General features: G+C 37.9%; 1 long non-coding RNA gene across 5 annotated transcripts; it reads left to right on the forward strand.

Annotated features, from left to right (window-relative positions):
• Positions 1 to 9,141: 9,141 nt before the first annotated feature.
• Positions 9,142 to 13,201, forward strand: LOC141359487 (uncharacterized). 5 transcript variants are annotated; one of them, XR_012365959.1, is made up of 6 exons: positions 9,147 to 9,249; positions 12,219 to 12,276; positions 12,354 to 12,406; positions 12,620 to 12,670; positions 12,754 to 12,793; positions 12,881 to 13,198. It is a non-coding gene; the product is annotated as an uncharacterized lncRNA (long non-coding RNA). The 5 variants fall into 5 exon arrangements; XR_012365958.1 differs by having other exon boundaries at positions 9,142 to 9,249; positions 12,219 to 12,406; positions 12,881 to 13,201; XR_012365960.1 differs by lacking the exons at positions 12,219 to 12,276; positions 12,354 to 12,406 and having other exon boundaries at positions 9,145 to 9,249; positions 12,881 to 13,185.
• The last annotated feature ends 319 nt before the right edge of the window (positions 13,202 to 13,520 follow it).

Below are 13,520 nucleotides of genomic sequence, written 5' to 3' on the forward strand. Positions count from 1 at the left end.
GAGAAATTGAGAAATTATCACTGCCGAGTTGATCAAGTATCAGCTGGGACAAAAACCCAATCACGTCAACTCCTTCGCTCTTCTCAGGGACATTAACGAAACGGAGATTGTTTAAACGACTCCTGTTTTCAGCTTCATCCACTTTTTCCTTTAGGTAAGCATTCTCCTCCTCCAACGTATGTACTCTTGATGTTAAGTTTTCTACATTGTCCTCATTACTGCTCACTCGATGCTCAATTTCAGATATTTGTTCACCAAGTGATAATAGAGCACCATAAATGTTATTGAGACTTGACTGCAGTGGTTCAATTTCAGAGTCAATATGAGCAGTCATTTCAGCCTTGCTCTGTTGAATGGCCTCCCAGATTGTTTGTAAAGACATCTCAGCCATCTTGATTTGAATTCAGTGAGTCAATCCTTTGACCTGTATGTAGTTTAACTTGAACTTTAGAATTGATTTGAAGTCACATGTTTGTTCACTGAACAGTAATTACACCAAACCAAACCCACTGTCTGTGGATGATACAGCAGCTTTCAGGTCCTTCTGGAAACTCTCATAAGTGCTGTATTTCACTGGGAGCTTGATTGTTTCTCTGCAAGTGGATGCAGTTGGCATTGCAACACCAGAGGACACTTCTACATGGGTCAAAGACGAAAAGGGAGTTTAAAGCATAAAAAAATAAAAGTGTAAAAGAGCTTTAAATTAAGTCTTTTTCACATACATTAGAATATGTCCTGTTTAACTTTATGTTTTTCTGAGCAAAAAATAATAACTACCATACATTTTTACTGGAATTTTACAGAAGACACCAACTAAAATGTCATTCAGTGTAACAATATTTTTATGCAGGGCTTGACATTAACTTTTTGAGCAACTTGTCCTTCGGACAAGTAAATTTGCGTTGCACTTGTCCATGCACAAAAGTCATTTGTCCGGGTAAAGATTTATAATATAATGTATTTTTTGTGTTTTGCTAATCAGTGGCGGAGCAAGGGATTTTTCATAGGGGTGGCCAGGTAGGGGCCAGCAGTTACTCTGATGGCACATAAAATCTCTATCATCCTACCTTAAAATACTTTTAAGTATTATATGTGTGTTAATCAGAATGTATAACATACAACTTCTACAATACTTTAATTTTAATTAAAATGAATTGAGATTAACATACAATTTATAGTCATAATTCAACGTCATGTTTTTTTAAACTATTTAATCAAATAAAACTTTTGAAATTTACTTTGAAACCAGGATTTATATCTCCGATTGCTGAAAATACCATAGAGACCAGAAAATCATGTGAATTTAGGCCACTGAAATGTATTTTACTAAGATTCATTTGGCTGCTTCTTGCTACTCTTTCTGAAGAATGATGCTATATCTGCTGCCTTTCTCTTCATTTTTCCCACATTTCAATGATTGTAGAAAAGTTAGGGATAGGGTCACCTTTAATAAATGGACTAATCCGGTCACCCCTGTTATTAGGGGCGAAAAGGACTGTTCCAAAACTTTCCGCTAGAGAGTCTGCGCAGTGTCGGAGAATAGAGCAGGTGAATGATAACGGGAAAGGAGATCGGCTGAATAGTGTAAATAGTTATAGTTAAAATAAGCAGGATTGATTCAGATCAAAGGAGGTTTTGTGGACTGTGCGTGTGTGTGCATTATACCTACCACACATTTACGCACATTTAATAAAGTCAACGATTTGAATACTTTGAGTGAGACATACTTGTTCTAACCGGACAAACTGTAGCCTTCAACCAAACCCGGACTAGCAATTAAAGCAAAATAATAGATGATTTTTCAATGATTGTCTGACATTAAAACACTAAAGCAAAACATTAAAACATTACCATGTTTTAAAAAACTAGAATAAATGTATCTAGATTATGTTATATATATAAAATCAATCTTATACCTAGCATTTACGCTGTAATGTTCGTGTGGGATTTTTAATGTACAGTGACGAACTCTGTCAGATTCAAATCAGCTGTCGGGCAGCACACACAATCATAGGCGCGCTGAAAGAGAGATTCTCATTATAAAACAGATTCTTAAACAAGATTTTAAGCCCATTATGTGTTTTTACCGAACGTTAGAAGAGACAAAAAAAAGGAATTAAATCGGCTTTTTTGACACACAGTGAAGTCATTTATATTCACGCCGGAGCCTGAAGAAACATCACTCTCCACTCCACGCGACTCCCGCCCCTCTGTGTTTGGCGATCAGGTTTAATGCGCGCACAGCTTGTTTAGTAACAATAACAGTAACATGTAAACGTGTGTGTCGGCGTGCCGCGCTCTGTTCAATATTCCGCTCTGTGTTTGCGCTGCGCGTCGTTAACAGCACATAACGTGAAGTAACATTGATTGAAATTTAACTTGTCCAGTCGGACAACTAATTTTCTCTTACACTTGTCCTGCAAAAAAACCACTTGTCCCGGACAAGCGGACAAGCCTTAATGTCGAGCCCTGCTTATCATAGTAACGCCACCGATTCACCGAATGAAGTAAAAGTACAGTTTTTTCACTAGAAATGTACTTGAGTAAATGTATCCTTAAAAATCAATTTAAAAGTACTAGTTACCCAAAACTGTAAATGGAATTCGTTACACACCTCTGGTTAAATCACAGACGCTCAAAATAACAGACGAGAAGATTGTCTTTACCAACCACAGTCGCTCTGACTGACACCTGCATTCATTTATTGACCTAATTCGTCACTGATTAGGTCACATGGCATCTTGCAGTGTGACCGTGACCGAGTCAAACAATGAGTAAATTGCCAAAGATTAATTTTCATTATAAAGAAGATGGCAGATACACTATACCAAAATTGCCAACATGTAAACTTAATAATGCACAGCTAGGGCTAAACCATTATCCACGAGTGAACATGCTAAAGTTTTCCTAATATCAGCGTCATTCCAATCATTAGTATACAGGATGATTAAAAAACAATGTTTACTGGCACAATTATATCAATAAATCATACTTACTCAAAAGAGGGTTCAGCTGAACCGTGTCCCAGCAAGAAAATCTCGATTGACAGGTGTGCATCGTTTAACCGTTCAGTAAAGGCGCGTCCGAGGATCCGACATGGGTCCGTTCAGGATCCGCTGTTTGACAGTAGAATTTACCGCGCTGCCGGAGGCGGAGCTGATCCTCTGCGCGGCTCCAAAACGAATGTGACAGTCACGCGGGTTTGGCGACTTGAACGCGGATCCGCATAGGAGTCCCCTGCTGTGTGGGGTTGATCATGGTGTTTACCATTATGAAATAGCATACTGAGAATGTCAGCTTCATGGGTTCCGATATGAAATGAGCACTGCAGAGACGAGAATTCCGGATGATTTCATCACTCCAGTCTGTCCGTTTAAGGGCTTGCAACTGCCTACGTCTTTTTTCGAATGGTGTTTTCGACGAAGGTATTCTATAAAAAGGAAGGCCAGCTTTCTTGGCATTTCTATTTTGACACCCAACAGCACAACAAGATGCGTTTTTTTTACGCATTATCCTGATATGACTGTAGCGAGACGTTCCTTATTGGTTATCCTGTGGTCACATAAGAATGTTAAAGAAAGGACATTTGGAACATTAACAGAACATTCCCACATGGTACTATTTTGGTCAGAAAAAAACTTTCCTGATATGACTGTAGAAAGACGTTCAATATTGGTTATCCTGTGGTCACGTAAGAACGTTACAGAGAGGACACCTGAGACATTAACAAAACATTCCCAAATGGTACTATTTTGGTCATATCATAACATTCCTGATATGACTGTAGCGGGACGTTCCCTATTGGTTATTCTGTGGTCACATAAGAACGTTACAGAGAGGAAACCTGAGACATTAACAGAACATTCCCACATGATGCAATTTTGGTCATTTCATAACGTTCCTGATATGACTGTAGCGGGACGTTTCTTATTGGTTATCCTGTGGTCACATAAGAACGTTACAGAGAAGACACCTGAGACATTAACAGAACATTCCCACGTGGTACTATTTTGGTCATATCATAACGTTTCTGATATGACTGTAGTGGGACGTTCCTTATTGGTTATCCTGTGGTCACATAAGAATGTTACAGAGAGGACACCTGAGACATTAACAGAACATTCCCACATGGTACTATTTTGGTCATATCATAACGTTCCTGAAATGACTGTAGCGAGACGTTCCTTATTGGTTATCCTGTGGTCACATAAGAATGTTAAAGAGTGGACACCTGAGACATTAACAGAACATTCCCACATAGTACTATTTTGGTCATATCATAACGTTCCTGATATGACTGTAGCAGAACGTTCCTTATTGGTTATCCTGTGGTCACATAAGAATGTTAAAGAGTGGACACCTGAGACATTAACAGAACATTCCCACATAGTACTATTTTGGTCATATCATAACGTTCCTGATATGACTGTAGCGGGACGTTTCTTATTGGTTATCCTGTGGTCACATAAGAATGTTAAAAAGAGGACACTTGAGACATTAACAGAACATTCCCACATAGTACTATTTTGGTCATATCATAACGTTCCTGATATGACTGTAGCGGGACGTTCCTTATTGGTTATCCTGTGGTCACATAAGAATGTTACAGAGAGGACACCTGAGACATTAACAGAACATTCCCACATGGTACTATTTTGGTCATATCATAACGTTCCTGAAATGACTGTAGCGAGACGTTCCTTATTGGTTATCCTGTGGTCACATAAGAATGTTAAAGAGTGGACACCTGAGACATTAACAGAACATTCCCACATAGTACTATTTTGGTCATATCATAACGTTCCTGATATGACTGTAGCAGAACGTTCCTTATTGGTTATCCTGTGGTCACATAAGAATGTTAAAGAGTGGACACCTGAGACATTAACAGAACATTCCCACATAGTACTATTTTGGTCATATCATAACGTTCCTGATATGACTGTAGCGGGACGTTTCTTATTGGTTATCCTGTGGTCACATAAGAATGTTAAAAAGAGGACACTTGAGACATTAACAGAACATTCCCACATAGTACTATTTTGGTCATATCATAACGTTCCTGATATGACTGTAGCGGGACGTTCCTTATTGGTTATCCTGTGGTCACATAAGAACGTTACAGAAAGGACATTTGGAACATTTACAGAACATTCCCACATAGTACTATTTTAGTCAGATAAAAACGTTCCTGATATGACTGTAGGAAGACGTTCCATATTGGTTATCCTTTGGTCACATAAGAACATTACAGAGAGGACATTTGAACATTTACAGAACATTCCCACATGGTACTATTTTGGTCAGATAAAAACATTCCTGATATGACTGTAGGATGATATTCCATATTGGTTATTCTGTGGTCACATAAGAGCGTTACAGAAAGGACATTTGGAACATTTACAGAACCGTCCTACATGGTCCTCTGTTGGTCATATAATAATGTTCCTGATATGACTTTAGGGGGACGTCCCATTTTGGTTATTCTGTGAACATCTATTCGAACATCAGAAAAAGAAAAATAGTACTTAAATAAGACTTTACATTAAATTGTAACAAGCACAAAAATACTAGTAAATAATACTAATATATATTATATTGTACTCTCAGAATATGATGATATAGATTGCAATGCATCTTGGAAACAGTAGTCAGTAAACAGCAACAGCGTTCAATACGCTTTATGAAAAGGACTACCTTTCCCATAATGCCACAGCTTACAAGAGGACCCGGAAGTTGCATGAAATTCAAACTGCCACACTTGACGACGCGTGATCTTAGTTTTGTCTTTATATAATACTGTAAGGTAAGTTAAGATGAAGAGTTTGGTTCCAAAACGCAATAAACGCCATTTTTGAAAAAAAATGAGTTACTGCCAGAATCAGTATTATATCAGGTCAGTATTAAAAAGTAAATTCCTAATTTTACGCAAAATTCAATATACGCTGTGTTATTCTGTCATCTTTTCTCCCTTTTTCCCAAAATGCAATAAACGCCACTACCCCTTTTCTACAGAATGCCATAAATCCGCTCCACAGATTACAGCGCACCATTCCACGCAATGTAAACAAACAATAGCGGCGCGTTGAGTACACGGAATCCTAGATTTCCTCATCTACTTTGTACTTCGTGATCAACAAACAAACAAAAACAAATTAATACTTTAATAGCATTGATAAACCTGTGATGTTTTTCTGTGACGGGAAAGAAACGTAAGCTATCAACATCTAATAATTTACGCAAGAGGCACTCGGAAGACGGTTGCTTGTTTGCCCGGGCCGAAAGCATCAACTTTCTGTCATGATAACACATTGACCCCAGCAGATCTTATGAAAAACGTTCCATAATTTTACTCAAAGTCAACGAAAATCGAGCAGGACCAAAACATTTTACAGCTGATCGCTGTGAAAAACGTGACAACGTAAAGTATAATCGCAGCAATGACAGTGTTCTTAATATCACAAAGTAAGTGTTTTGATTAATGACATTAATGTTTATATTTTTAATTAGTGTGTACAACTAGTCAACTAAATAAATATATCAAAGATGAATGCACATTTATAGCTATTGATTCAATAGATTTATAGCATTTTGAATAAAAACTTGTCATGGATTTATTGCATTTTGTGGAAAAAATAATCCGTTTTTATAATAAATCTTTGAAAATCAAGTTATGGACTTGAATTTTTTATGTTTTTATAACCTGAAGATGTGAAAGTTTGTAACAGAAAATAGTGGTTTTCATCTTGTCACTTTCTTGGTATAGAAAACACGTTTTTACCAAAATTTGTCAAAATGGATTTTTGCGTTTTGGAACCAAACTCTTCAGATACTTTTTTTTTAAAAACTACATATATTTCACTCGTTGTTCTACAGCGAGTTACATGAATGTTTTTTAAACAATGCTATTCTTTTCTGTGATGTTTTTTATTTCTATGTTAGGCTATAAGTGCTCATATTATATTCTTATTTGCCATTTAAAGTATAACAATAAACATGCAGGCTTACAGTGAGCTAAACAATTTTCATAAAGAGGATGTTAAGGAAATCTATAAGATGTTCGATCATAAAATAAATGAATGCTCAGCCCACAAAGAAGCCAACGAAGATCAAATGTTTTGAGTACAAAACAAAAAAATCTGCACTTTTTGGAAATGCTTTTGTAAAGGAATTTAATACCTAAGAATCAGAGTATTTGAGCGGAGTGGAGTAGAAAAGAATTTGCGCTCCGCGCTCAAAGCATTCCATAATAACTCTGCTCAAGCTCCGCTCTGGATGTACAATATTCCGCTCCTCGCTCCCTCCCCACGCCCTCCTTATTAACGCCTCGCTCCGCGTTCGCTCCATTGCAAATTTTAATTCTCTTTTGAAACAACACCAACCTTGTTGGCTCGTTAAAATATCAGAGTCCATTGCAGTTCTGTAGCAGAATGCGCCATTTATTGTTCAACTTTAATAAAGCATATGGCATAAGCGTGTCACGGACCGCGCTGTAGCAAGGTAAATGCCGCAAATTATTTACAAATTTAAATGGCTTTTTCTTTTTTTCTGTGTTGGTGGTTTAGGTTGTTAAAGCTGTATTAATATCGACCTTTAGACAGAAAACTTGTGTTTTCTTGACACGTGCCTTTTAATATTACTAAAGGAATCTTTTGATGTTATAATCACCTCCCCGCAATCGCGTTCTTTTTTGTCTTCATTACCTTTTAAAATACATTTGTATTTTCCCCCCTTGCACTGTAGTATTTCAGAAACTCTTTATTTCTGTCTTTCTTTAACTGTGCTTATTAATAACTTATGTATTCATCCATCATACAAAGGAAAGGCAGAACTCGCGAAGGGGTCAGTAAAATATAATTAAAAACTTAAATAATAAATAACATGATATTATATTAATGTTTGTGTAGTTAAACAATACAAAACAAATGCAATTGCAAATGTTTAGAAACATTTTCAGTGCCCCTCCCTTGTCTCACAGTGTTTTTGGTTCTTGCTCGTGACTGAGTGATAGTGGAGCTTTTTCAGAGCGAGAAAAAATCACGATGCTCCGACATTCAAAAAATCCGCTCCCCGCTCCTGGCAAAATCACGCCACTCCACTCCTCGCTCCGCTCCCACTCCGCACCGCTCACATACTCTGCTAAGAATCATAAATTAGCATTTGTCTTACTCTTTTATTTTACTTTTTTACAATAGAGACAGAGCGCAGCGCGTCATAACCTGAAAACCACGCCCACCGGGGGGGGAAAGCAATCCAACGGTCTCCATTGACTTTGTATTGCAAGAGGCCGCCTCCTTGTCATTTCTGGCTTATAACAAAAAACTGAATAATGCCTAAAAGCTGCTTTGTGACAATATGTACAGCTAACAAGTCAAAGAACCCAGAAATAAGTTTTCATAAGCTGTCGAGCCGTAAAACCCAGTCTTTAAGGAGAATAAAGTGGATCGCCGACTACGTTTCCCCCTATTGGACGCAGTTTTACTAATAGGAGTACTATGAAAAGTTGCCTGTATCCATTTCTGTGTCTAAACGCTCGTTTTTTGAAGTCGACAGCTTATAAAAACGTATTTATTTATTTTTTTGGCGTGTTAGATGTACACCTTGTCACACAGCAGCTTTTAGGTATTATTCTGTTTTTAAGTTTAATCTGTAAATAAGTTTTTATAAGCTGTCGACACAAAAAAACGAGCGTTTAAAGACACAAAAATGGATACAGGCAACTTTTCATAGTACTTCTATTAGTAGAACTGCGTCCACTAGGGGGAAACGTAGTCGGCGATCCACTTTATTCTCCTTAAAGACTGGGTTTTACGGCTCGACAGCTTATAAAAACTTATTTCTGGGTTCTTTGGCTTGTTAGCTGTACATATTGTCACACAGCAGCTTTTAGGCATTATTCAGTTTTTTGTTATAAGCCAGAAATGAAAAGGAGGCGGCTTCTCGCAATACAAAGTCAATGGAGACGGTTGAATTGCTTTCCCCCCCGGTGGGCGTGGTTTTCAAATTTGCATAACTGCACTCTGTCTCTATAAAAATGTAATCATGTTTGTGTTTTGTTCAAGTACACCTGGCTGCAGCCTGCAGATTTGGGCGAGGATGCACCTAGGACGGGGCTGCACATGCAGGCCCTCCCACACTGCTTCTCATTGGTTACGTGCAGGCCCTCCCACACTGCTTCTCATTGGTTAGTGGCGTGAAGTCATGACGTCGATTTAGCAAGTTTTCATTTCCGATGTTTATCGCTGCATGGTGAGTACAACCAGTTTTTTGTTCTATTTACAATTTTTAATTTTGAAGTGGCGTTTATTGTGATGTTAAAATGAAGTGGCGTACAAATAAGATCGTGTCACATGATATCATACAAATAACTACCGCGCACGCGCGCGTGCGGTTTCCCTTACGAAAATTAACCATGGTTTTAATATAGCTTGAGTGACCAGATGGAATTCAAGCGTAGTTCAGGCAGACCACTGATCGCTAACTACTCCAGCTGACGCTCAGCTGCTTAATCACTCTCACCTGCTTTAATCAACAGTATTTAAGCAGTCAATCAGACGCTCTGTAGCTACTCTGTCGCACAGACAATTCCACTCTGTCGCACAGACAATTTTACCGAGTCTGTCGCACAGACATTTTTACCGAGTCTGTCGCACAGACATTTGCATAGCAGATTGTAGACTGAGCCAGTACTCATGCGATCGATAGAATTTTATTCCTTACCCTTTTCGGCGTTACCATGGCTTGCTCGGAATCGGAAGATGTTGCAATACTCTCTGTGGAAGTGCCGGAAGACATCCATTCCGTACAGGTATTAAGATAATTTGTGCGTATATCTCCTGTAAAGCCCAAAGAACTTATGTTTCCGTGATCTTTGAACGCGCTTTTCAGTGCGTGAGCTTTGAGTTTGTGCACGTATGCGCACTGGAAAAAGTTCACTTTAGTATCTTTGTCGCTCAAATAGTCTAAAATCGCTATGTCACTGTAAACAATAACTTTCTTATCAACAGTATAGCAGGATGTTCTATTAACAGCATTTCATGCAATATTTAGCAGTTTTACCATATTTACATTTACGTATTTACAGCAGTAGGCCAGTAACGTTAGACCAATGTGACTACAAGCAAGGAGTATGTCCGTCATTCGTTCCAATTCATTTCGATATTAATCGTTCAGGTCACCTTGCAGTGTCAGTGTATATATGTTGTTTTAATTGATTGCCTCAAAATTCGACAGTTATAGTTTACAGCATTTCGTGTCTTACACTTGATTTAACGTCCCGAAGGCAGTCGCTCTACGCATCTTCAACAAGCATGTAAAGCATAAGAAACCAGTGTTGCCAACTATTTTCAATGGAAAGTAGCTAAGCTTGCTTGGAAAGTCGCTAAATGTCGCTAGATTACGTCATTGCGTCATTTGCATAACAGTGACGTCATCACGTCACATTTGCATTCTTACTACACTGGCTTACTACATTATTTCACGTTTCTCTTTCTCTCTGAACTGTCAAAAATGTTATTTTAAGACACATGAATGCTTGAAAATTTTTTCTTGTTTGTTTATCTGCTTACGTTCTCATAAAACGAAATGTGTGTATGTTCATGTTTATATGGCCAAACAGTCCAGTTCAAAACATACACTGATAAATGATGGGAAACGTTGTTTTGTAGGTAAATAGCCCATTAACGCGTCAGCTTCGTACAGTTTGTCTGTTCTAAATGTGCTTCTGCTCAGCTCCCTCAAGTACATTTATTTTATGTACAGTGATTCATTTTATTCAAAGACCATTTTATATTTATATCTCGCCATTAATGTAAGCCATCGCGGGATCCGCCTGCTCCGGCTTCCCGCATGCACGATTATGCCGTCTGGACGCGGATAGATAACCACTTCTCCTGCCCTGATTGCAACTGGGAGAGACTCTGCTCTGCTGCGCAAGGACTAGACCGCCTGTGAATGCTTTGGGTCGGGGGTGGAGCCCACAGAAGCAGCGGTTGCTGCTCATTGAGAAGAGTGAATGTCACGTAAAAAGTCTCCAACAATGCCAAGATGTAAGAAACATCTTGCACGCGTTATCTTGTGTTGGGGGTCCGTTAATTAATGATTAACTAATGTCAACCTCAGCTGGCCTTCATTTTATTTCTCTCCTCTGAACCTGCCTGTTCCAAATATGATGAATATCCCTTTTGAGGTATGCTACCCAACATGCCAGGAGCCGCGTACTCCGAGACAAGCAGTCTCTAGAAGTTATGCACTCAACTACGTTGTTGTGTTTGGGGGATACATGCAAAGGATGCATCTTAAAGGTGCAGTATGACAACCGAGCCCCTTGATTCCTCAGCCTTTGGCCAAATTCAGATATTTGTTATAAATATAAATATATTATATAATTTGGTATTCTTAAGTGGTCCTGACTGAAATATAGCTTGAGTGACCGGATGGAATTCAAGCGTAGTTCAGGCAGACCACTGATCGCTAACTACTCCAGCTGACGCTCAGCTGCTTAATCACTCTCACCTGCTTTAATCAACAGTATTTAAGCAGTCAATCAGACGCTCTGTAGCTACTCTGTCGCACAGACAATTTCACCCACCACCTCCCCTTCACCTCCAATATCTCAGTTTTCACAACCATTGCACCCCTTTTTAATTATTGTATTTGTAGCATACTAAAATGTTGGTTATGTGAGGCTGGGGGATACATGCAAAGGATGCATCTTAAAGGTGCAGTATGACACCCGAGCCCCTTGATTCCTCAGCCTTTGGCCAAATTCAGATATTTGTTATAAATATAAATATATTATATAATTTGGTATTCTTAAGTGGTCCTGACTGAACTACAGTTAAAACCAAAAAAACATGGTTACTGTAGTAAAACCATGGTAACCACAAAATAACCATGGTTTTGATAACCATGGTTTTCAAAAAACATAGTTAACCCATGGTTAGCGTAGTAAAACCATGGTTTTGCTCATAGTAATCAATTTACCAAAAAAACATGGTTACTACACTTTTACCACAATAAAACCATGGTTAATTTTCGTAAGGGTTGGTGTGATTATGGTTAAAACAAGGCAAAACTGAACCAAAAGAAGAAATATATTATTTAAGAGTTACTAACAACATACAAAGTTATATTCTAGGATTTTTTTCTAAGAATACATTTTTAAATGTAAACTATTTTGATATGTTATTGATAAGTATACTTTTTTTATTGAACAGGAAACCATTTCAGTATTCACTGAGCTTTCTGACAACAGGGACCTTTGAGTTTACAGATGTTAGTGAAATAGCCTATGCAATAGAAACCCCCATATTATTAAAAGTAAACTAACTTAATATTAATTTTTAACTTAGCCTGTCATGCCTTGCATTAGTGTCTGCTGCTTTTGGAGAATTCATCCTTTGAAGTTTGTTTGTTTTCTTCTTTTTTAATACATACTGTTAATTGAAGCTTCAATTACCAAATGCTTAAATTTAGCATTTCAAAATAAATGTTTTTAACTATAATTATAAATTCATTACATGTATCAATCTAAACAAGTGGATTTCAATTATGGTCCTAAGGGATGTCTTTAAGAACAAACTGTCTTTATGAGACTTTATATTTTAAACTTTTGAAGGTCAGAGATGCTGAAAGTGCAACTCCAGTAAAAGAGGAGAGTAGAGAGCAGGTATTGGTTCCCATTTCAAATCTTGAACCTAAATAACAGGGGTTTGAAAATGACGCTACTCTTGTTCTTACTCTCCAGTTTAGAGGTGATGAAATCCCCCTGCATGTTGATTATTTGACCAAGGTAAGTGCAGTATAAACTCCTGTCAATCTATCGGTTACCCTTTTTAATAAGTTACATTTTGGACTGACTATTTGCTACTTTAAACAGATGCCGATTGACATCCTCTGGCGGATCCTGATGGAAGTCGTTACAGAGACGGCGTTGTGGCTTTCTGGAGACTTTCACTGATGTGCAAGGTCTTCATGGACGTTGTCAGCAAACCCAAATTCACTGTATGGCTGGACAGTAAGTTTTTTTTAAATCTAAATTGTGAGTACTGTAAAAGATAATTGAGAAAGTCGGTCTGTCCGTCCATCTAATTCTGTTTCTTCATTTGTGCTATCTATCTGTCTGTTCTTCCTATCTATTTGTCTGTCTGTCTGTCTGTCTGTCTTTCTATCCGTCTCTGTCTGTCTATCTCTACCTATCTGTCATGTCTGTTCATCCGTCTGTCTGTGTCTGATAGACTGTATTACCTTCAAAACTTTCAGCTTGAAAACTTTGATCTGCAAACTGAAGATCTTCTATTTCAAACTTTTAGGATAGGCTTTCTCAAGTCAAATTTAAGCTCGTGTTGCTTGTGTTGACAAACTTTTTTTAACTGGTTTATGTTGTTCATAAACAAAAAGTAAGTCTCTTTGGTACTTTACAGACAAAGCCAATGACACTCAAGCATATGTTGTCTAACATTTTCCTGTAATATGTGTAACATATACATAGTAAGGAGTAATTTTTTATGTTAATCCCT

This window comes from Misgurnus anguillicaudatus, chromosome 23 (genome assembly GCF_027580225.2).
Source record: "Misgurnus anguillicaudatus chromosome 23, ASM2758022v2, whole genome shotgun sequence".
Lineage (NCBI taxonomy): Eukaryota > Metazoa > Chordata > Actinopteri > Cypriniformes > Cobitidae > Misgurnus > Misgurnus anguillicaudatus.